This window comes from Lampetra fluviatilis, chromosome 4 (assembly GCF_964198595.1).
Source record: "Lampetra fluviatilis chromosome 4, kcLamFluv1.1, whole genome shotgun sequence".
NCBI lineage: Eukaryota > Metazoa > Chordata > Hyperoartia > Petromyzontiformes > Petromyzontidae > Lampetra > Lampetra fluviatilis.
In genome coordinates this window covers 30763430-30771803 of record NC_136278.1, presented here as the reverse complement: position 1 = coordinate 30771803, position 8374 = coordinate 30763430, and the positions used below count along the sequence as shown (strand labels likewise).

At 44.3% G+C, this 8374-nt stretch overlaps 1 protein-coding gene across 4 annotated transcripts in view; it reads left to right on the top strand.

The window, feature by feature from the left end:
• The window catches only part of LOC144931748 (uncharacterized), a 38062-nt gene that overhangs the window by 3905 nt on the left and 25783 nt on the right, over positions 1–8374 (top strand). The gene's annotated exons all lie outside the window — the stretch shown is intronic.

Here is an 8374-nt window from a genome sequence, read left to right as displayed (position 1 = left end):
AAACATCCTCGAGGTTTTCCTATTATGTGAGACGTACCGACTTTTTGAGATTGAAAAACACACCTTTCTTTTTGGGGGGAAAACTAAATCAGAGGTGGCGTTATCACGGTGAAGCAGCGCCGCTTGCTTTCCCCGCGTGCATCGCGACGCCACACGAACGCAACGCACACTTCGCCCTCTCCGGCATCCCCGGACTTACGAGCAAAATACTGCCAGGGCGAGTACGTGTGTCCAAAGTCTGCCGATCGCTCCAGCAGCCAGACGCTCGGTCGGGGAGAGTTGGCAAACTTCACCGTGATGTGGCCCACGTGGAACAACTGCAGGGTGGGTAAAAGGTTTGGGAGAATAGCGGTGGGTGGGTGGGTGTGTGGGTGTGCGGGGTTGATAGAAAGGAATTGGCAGAGAAACAAGCGGGCGATCGAGAGTGTGACACATAGCAAGGATGTGTAGAGAGAGAGGGGGAAGGGAGGGATTAAGGTGTTAATTAGAGAGATTAATTAGAGAATGGTTATTTAGAAAAGTGGAGCAATCGGAGGAGATCGAGGGAAAATTATGATGATGGGACAGGAGGAGGGGGGGGGCAGGCAGAGGTGGAAAAGGTGATTACAAATTAATCACAAACCATAAATACGTGCAGTGTCACAATTCGCGATAGGCAATGCTCATATTGCTCTCGTATGCCACTCAAACACAGGGCACTGACTCGACCTTCAGGCTCGCTCGCGTTTTAACCGCGCACAGCCGCACGCACACGGCGCGGAAACTCACGAATACGCGCAGAGATGCGTCTTGCACGCCCAGCGAGTCCCGCTCAAGGCGTCCTGCTAAGGTCGCTATCCCAAGATGTTGTACAACGAAGAGACAGATTACACTGGTCAACACACTTTTTCTGGCAAAAGGTATTCCGACGGTTTTTAAGGTAATTTTGGGGTGCTGATTCCAAATCTGGCATCAGTTTTTCTCTATCACATTAGGTTTTTGAGATATCAAATATTGCATTTTCAATAAAAACTGCAGAAGAAAAATATTAAATAAATGTGGATATCTACATAAAATTATATTATAAACACACTATCCTAAAAATACAGCACCATATTTTAACACTAAAGCAGTCACTGACTCGCAACAACTTGCAATCATAAGTGACAGAGTTAATTTTGGGTAAAATCAATGAAAATGGGGTATGCCGATAGCATAAAAATGATGTGATAGAGCAAATCTGAGATCAGATTTGAAATCAGCACCCTGAAATTAGTCTAAAACAGCTGCAAAAGTCCAGGCCAGAAATTTTTTTTTGTTGACCAGTGTTATCAATGACCCAGCGTGAGACCTCCAGTGGACGCAGGCTGCTGCCACCTGCACTCCGTGCACACTAATCGGTTCTTTCCCTCCAATTTCTTAAGTTCAGCACGTTGAGGGTACTTGAACTTCTCCATATATTGGAATTGTGCTTTTGGTGTTATGTCATGGGATGAAGCTTCCATTCGGAACTCTGGCAGAGCAGCGCATCACTCCTGTGCGTTATAGATGGTGTGAAAGAAGGTCAGCATGCATACAACAAACTGCAGAGGAGGGTTATGCAGAATTGCTTCTGAAAGCCTTTCATATTACCTCTGTTATCCGTAGTAGTGAGCCCTACTACAGAGTTATTTTCATTGCTTGTCAGTGAAGCCAACATGTTAATATTAATTCTCAGAGCTGGAATTGCACCAAGATATATATTTTTTGAACATATTTAATAACGGATTTTTTTTCTCCTTCTGCATTTGTTGATGACCGGGCACAGACCACCAAGCCACTACACTTGGGCACCCAGTAGTATTTACCGGTGGCCCACGCCACAGTCAAGCCCAGGACCTCAGCAGTGGCAGCTCAATGGTCTGATCTCCAAGCAACCTGGTCACCTCCAGTCTGTGGTTACACAGAATCAGAAACTTTATTTTCATCCTGGAGAAATCCCATGAGCTATGAACCTCAGCAGCTTAAGGATTTTATTTTTTAATCCCGTGACCATGAAAAAGACAAGGTGTTGACTTGGACCCAAGCTCACCCCACTGTGTACACACGGGGCCTTCGTAGGCTCACATGCCAGTCACCATTCTTTGTTTTTGCTCAAGAAGTGTACTAAATAATTACGTATTATATATAATCTTGTATGATATATAACGTTAGCAAGATGCAATAGAGTGATCCTTTGAGAATATGTATGGTATAAATGTGAAAAAATATCCATATTATTGTTATTATTAAAACCAATTTACAAAGTTTGGGAAAACACTATGACACTTTGTTTTGCAGTTTCTTTGACATTTTCCACTTTGCTCGCGACTCGTGATGCTTCGTTCGAGAATCGTTATTAATCAAAAAATCACTATCATCGTCCAAAGGGGTGAGCACATGACACAAGAAATCTACTGACCTCATCTCAAAACTACCACGGGCGATTTCCCTCAGCGTCACTCCCAGCGTACGACGCACCTTTCATAACAGTCGAGCTGGGAACACTTAAGCCAAACCTTATCACCATGGCCAGGTAAAAACGCATCGACCCTTCGAGCTTCGTTTTCAAGAGAGAGAGATCCCGGGGGTGGGGGGGGGGGTCAAGCGAGCGGCAGCAGCGCAGGGCAACGCAAGGCTTGCGCACGAAACCAAGACCGAGAGGATTTAAATGACGAAAAAACACAATTTTTTAAGCATGCAAAATATATGGCCCATCACATCAAGCACTAATGAGAACATTATATATAAAAAAAAACAATATGCATATTATACCCATTCCAACTGAGTTGACAGTTTGTCGTAGAATATAGATAGATGCCTCTTTGAGGGAACGCACCTCTGCCACACCTTCTGTGCCTGGCCCGTCTGGTATGTTCTTAACATCATAAACATCTTCGAGATAATTGGATTGTCTATCATCACTGCTGCATGAAGCAAACCAACTGCAGCGTGTGGCCCGGCGTGGCACACTGCAATGCACATCCCTTTGTTTTGTATGTGTGTGTGTGTGTGAGTAAAGCTGAGAGGGCTTTCAGAAGACCGGCACCAACTGTGTCAAGATCAGCTTTTATAGGGATGTGCAGGGGGGCTGCTTCGTGACAAATGCTCCTGCATCCACGTCGCCCTATCCCCACCCCCTCCACGAAGCTCACATCAACGAGCAGGGCAGCTTACGCACTAAATCAGGTGGCTCAAACAAGGGCGGTTAGCAAGTGTCTCGTTCCTTAACCAAATGAAATTCGAAGGAGTTGCAGGTGACGCGTCCGCCAGTCACCGCAACCAGTTCACACGCGACACCTTCGGCGTGTGTTCTTGCAACTCATCCCTCTGTCGCTTCCACGCGTTCTTCTCAAAGTGCGGCGAGCACAGCACAAAGGCCTGACGCATCGCAGAGCGGCGGCGAATGACAACTGTTGTTGTTATTGTTGTTGTTGTCAGCGCGCTTCTGCCTAAGCAACTTGCGGACGCACGCATGGCCCCATCCTCCCTCCCCCCCCAAACGTGACACGCAGCCCTCTGCTATTCACGTTCGGGATCGTGCATCGATGCGACGAGTCTCAGGTGCTCCTGCATGCGTGACACCCGCACTTGGAGGCACAATAGCGAGCACACCGCCACCACGGGCGTCTTCACAGGCGCCGACAATTCGATAAGCCGTGTGCCGTGAGAGCGAGCCTATCTATAGCTGTGGAGGCTACATTGTTAGCCTCGCTAGTCTAAGTAAACAAAAACAAAACCTTGAATGTCTTCTTGGAAGTCCACCGATGCACGCATTTGCGTTCGCTCGTCAAATGTGTTCAGGAATTGTTTTTTTAACTTCAACGCATGGCACCGCTTGACTGATTGGAGGCATTGGGAGTGGTCACGGCCATGACCGAGTGAGATTGCGAAACTCACGCCGATAGTTCGGCTTGTCACGAATCGACGAATTAGTGCTAGTGGCAGGGTTGCGGTGTGATTCGAGAATTTATTATTTTTTTGTATAAAATGTTTACAATTTCATTTGTAGTGTTTCTTCGGGTTTTTCGGTCAGGTTTGTTCAGTTTAATTCGCTCGATCAACACGCATTCTACATTGCCAAGTTACATAACGTTTGTACATAATTTTGTATGAACTATAAACAATCGTAGAAGGGAAATAATAAAATAATAAAAATAAAACATTATAAAATACCTGAGGACGGCTGCTTGCGTTGTGGCCGAAACGTCGTGAGAATTATTTTATTATGTTTTATTTTTATTATTTTATTATAAACAATCGATTTGTGAATTTAACACGGAGGCTTTCGCAACCGGTATTTTTTTTCGATTAGATGCTTTGGTCGGATAGCCGCGTAAGTAACATGTTTGTCGTAGACCCTCCTCCACCCGACACAGTAAATTAATAAGGTTGTCACGTGATGAACAAACGTGCCAATTTATTATTGCTTCAGCAGCACCACTGGGGTGATATTGCAGAGCGATTCACGTAACATTTAACAAATGGGCACGGACGTTACCCTGGTGGTTACAACCAGCATCATCAGGCAGTTGACGAATAAAAAAAACTCCAACAGAAGCAAGAAGACCTGCCAATGCAGCCAACGGTCTTCTTGTTTCAAAAGTAAAGAACTACACTATGGGAACCTCATTTGCCAGTAAAAATATGATAATTGGTTCTTTACCCTTCTATCTGGCAACAAAACTGACACCTTTTTTACAAGGAGTCATGTTTGCATAGACCGCAATACCTGCAGTCATAATACAAACAAAAGAACATAACTCTGATAATGTGCACTGTCCTTAAAGTTGATTGATCCACACCCGAGACAGCTTTCCTTAGAGCCTAGTCTCATATGGGTTGGACCAAATGAGGTTCCCATAGTGTAGATGCTTGCCCCGAGCTCTCATACTCTGATGGTGCATTGTCTTTGAGTTGTGCGCCTTTTGGCGTCATCTGGTCCAACCCATATGAGACTAGGCTCTAAGGAAAGCTGTCTCGGGTGTGGATCAATCAACTTTAAGGACAGTGCACATTATCAGAGTTATGTTCTTTTGTTTGTATTATGACTGCAGGTATTGCGGTCTATGCAAACATGACTCCTTGTAAAAAGGTGTCAGTTTTGTTGCCAGATAGAAGGGTAAAGAACCAATTATCATAGTAAAGAACTACTTTACCATTCCATGTCAATTCACTGCTGGATAAATAACAAAATAGATAAGCAAACAATGTCTCCCGCATACAATATGTCTGTCCACACACATTAAGCATTTTTTCCCCACAATGACTCATCGGCCGCACGGCCTTCTGGGACTGAATAATTTCAGCTGATTCAGTATAAGTTAACTCTGGAGCGGTTTTTGATGTACAATTGTCAGCAGAGTCAGGCTTGCTTGAATCCATGTTGGTGAACTGCCAGATGCTATAGTCAATGACCTCTTTTAGACATGGGTCCTAGTTTCATTCAACATTATATACTGGAGTACATAACTGCTGGATGAAGGCTATCCAAAGGTGTGTCCATTATGGGGGTTGTTTGATCATACTTCAAAACACCGACCAGGGTGGGTTAAGGAAAGAAACAGGAGGATTTCTCCACAAATCTGCCTGTCGCCTGATGAAGCTAGTTGTAATTACTGGCGAAACGTCGTACTCACATTGTAAATGTTGTGGATTTTCTCTCCAACACAACTGTTTGCTGTGCTCGTATCGAATTGGCATGTTCTGTTTACGTCACAACCCTTACTAATTGGCCGTGTCGCTTGGTGGTGGGTCTAAGGACACATTCATATTTACGCGATCTAACCCAAAAAAAAACCCCTATTTTCTAGATTGAAGAATGCGGGTGGGGGGTGAGTCACAACCAGCTCAGATATGCCACTTGCCACTGATATTAGCCGTGGGTGGCAAGAATTATAATTATAATAATTATAATTAGGTTGATGGGTTCATAGTGCAGCGCAATAACTACTGCAATGTCAATTATCCGCAACGCCCCATGCACAGTATCCCACAGTATATAGTGAATAAATACACCCGTGGATGTTTAGAACATGAGCTGTAAGTAAGACCAATGGAGAAATCCAGCACTCAGATCGAGACAATGATGAATAAGGCTGTGAGTTATGAAAGAATGGCATTGCGTCACTGTAAAGCCAGTCCAAGGAACAGAGTCCAATTTTCACTGCCTCGACAGCCAATAAACGCTGCCTCAGCTCCACAGTCTGGCCACTGAGTCACCACGTGAAGTCAAAATACGATTGTAAAAGAACACAAGCTGGCCTATGTAAACAGCCCGCATTTGTAAAGTGTGTGTGTGTGCGCGCAGGAGGGTTTTCAATCCGCTTGTTTGCGCGAATAAGTGGTGCAACTTTTGAAAAATTTGAAAAATTAACCACAAAGTGCTCAAGTGGAATGTACATAGCAGTGATCGGCCCCCGTCTGTGAAAGCGTCGTGACAAGATCATCCTGCATAACAGTCGCGAGACTCAGCCAGGCTTTCCTGGGCAAACCAGAGTCACGTAAAACATAATTTGAGAAATATTAAGTGATTTTTTATTATTTGCAACTAAATGGGGGTTTGAAACATGAATAGAGTATGCCGTAGTTCATTTTATCACGTATTTGCTCCATGCAAGGTCTTGACATGAATGAGAAACAATGTGAGACATACCGACGTTGCATATAGATGAGAAATATGCACACTGCCTAGTAGATTTGAATAAAAACTGCAAATTATGCATCAACAACAAAAAAACGCGTGGAGAAATGCCGGGAATAAATTTACACTGAGAAGCATAAACACGTGGGCCAGGGAACAATATGCAAATCGGAAATGTCACATTAAAATAGAGGAGGCTTGGCCAGGCCGCTTTGCAAGGAGACATTATGGCTAATGGACAAAGCTCGTAAGAGAATGGTCACCAAGAGGACGTTCACGGCAGAGATGGTCTGTGGCATCGGAGGAGCATGAGGAATGGCAACAGCATGGGGAGCATAGCAGGGTTGGCTACATACGGTGCGAAAGAAGTTCAACATACATACAGTACATCACATTCAGCAATGGATTGGCCAAGACTCACGGCGATGATCATCATCGTGAGTAATTTATCTTACTTCTAATTTAAAACCCAGGGAAAGAATGCAATACTTCTAGTTGTATGTTTAGAATTTGCATTTTCAAATTTATATTCCAATTATGCTGTCTGCATCACGTCCCAAGACAAAGAAGCATCCATTGCAATGGATCACCCTGTGTCATAGAATTGCCCCGAAATGTGTCTTCACAGAGCTACTTATGAAGTTCCTTCAATAGGTCGTCTTATGTTCACTTGGGGGTGGGCACAGGTGATATGTGCTCTGCAAATAATGCTTGTTGTCAACCGAAGTAAAAAATGTGACTGATCTGGAAAAATGCAATTCAAATGAATTAAACAGAAATGTATGAGGTTTAATCTACATTTTGTTCTTTCGGTAAAGTCACGTAGATATAAAACAAACTCAATAAAATCACGACGTTTCGGGCGCAACACAAGCGCCCGTCATCAGGTGGGACAACCACAGCAGGAAATAACTGCTGAAACAAGTCCGAAACGTCGTGATTATATTTATTTTGTTGTATACCTACGTGACTTTACCGAAAAAACCAAGGAATTTATATGAGGTTTATTGTGTTGTGTCCATTTGAGAACCTCAGACAGGTGAAATGAGAATTTAAATCCTTGTAATTCAGCCGTGCAGGACTCAGGATGTTGGGTTCATTGCACAGCGAGATAACCATTATGGCACCGCTACACCATCGTACACCATTAATTTAAATAATTGTACCTATGTTGCAGCGCACGGCACATCTACTATTCACCTCTCCAGCGATTAATCAGTGCCATTCATTGGCGTGTGTATAAAACATCGGTGCAGACAGAGAGACGGAGCTGACGCATGATCGTCATCGACCGGGACAGCAAATCCTTTCACTTCCCACTCGCCAGCATGATTCACTCACTGGAGGCAAATAACGGAGGTATGTTGGGTGTCGTGTTTGTTTAAAAGGGGTTATTATGTTTTGCACCGATACATCGACGGATATAGATTATTTAAACGTGTGACACATCCGTCGAATGTCACGTTTTCCATTCATGCGCTTTGTATGCGGTGGGCAGCAGAGGGTAATGCAGCCTAATCCATTGTTGTCCTGTTCATCTATGCTACTGCGTCTATGCTACCCGCCATCACAAAACAAAGGTCTGACCTAGAGCCTTTAACAGACTTTTAGGGTGTGTGCTGTTCGCTATTCGCACAGTTGGCTTCGTGCGGTGCGAAATAAGTTCAACATACATACGAAGGCCTGTACAGCACCCGAGGGGGTGGGTGGACAGCACCACGCCCGGCCGCCTTT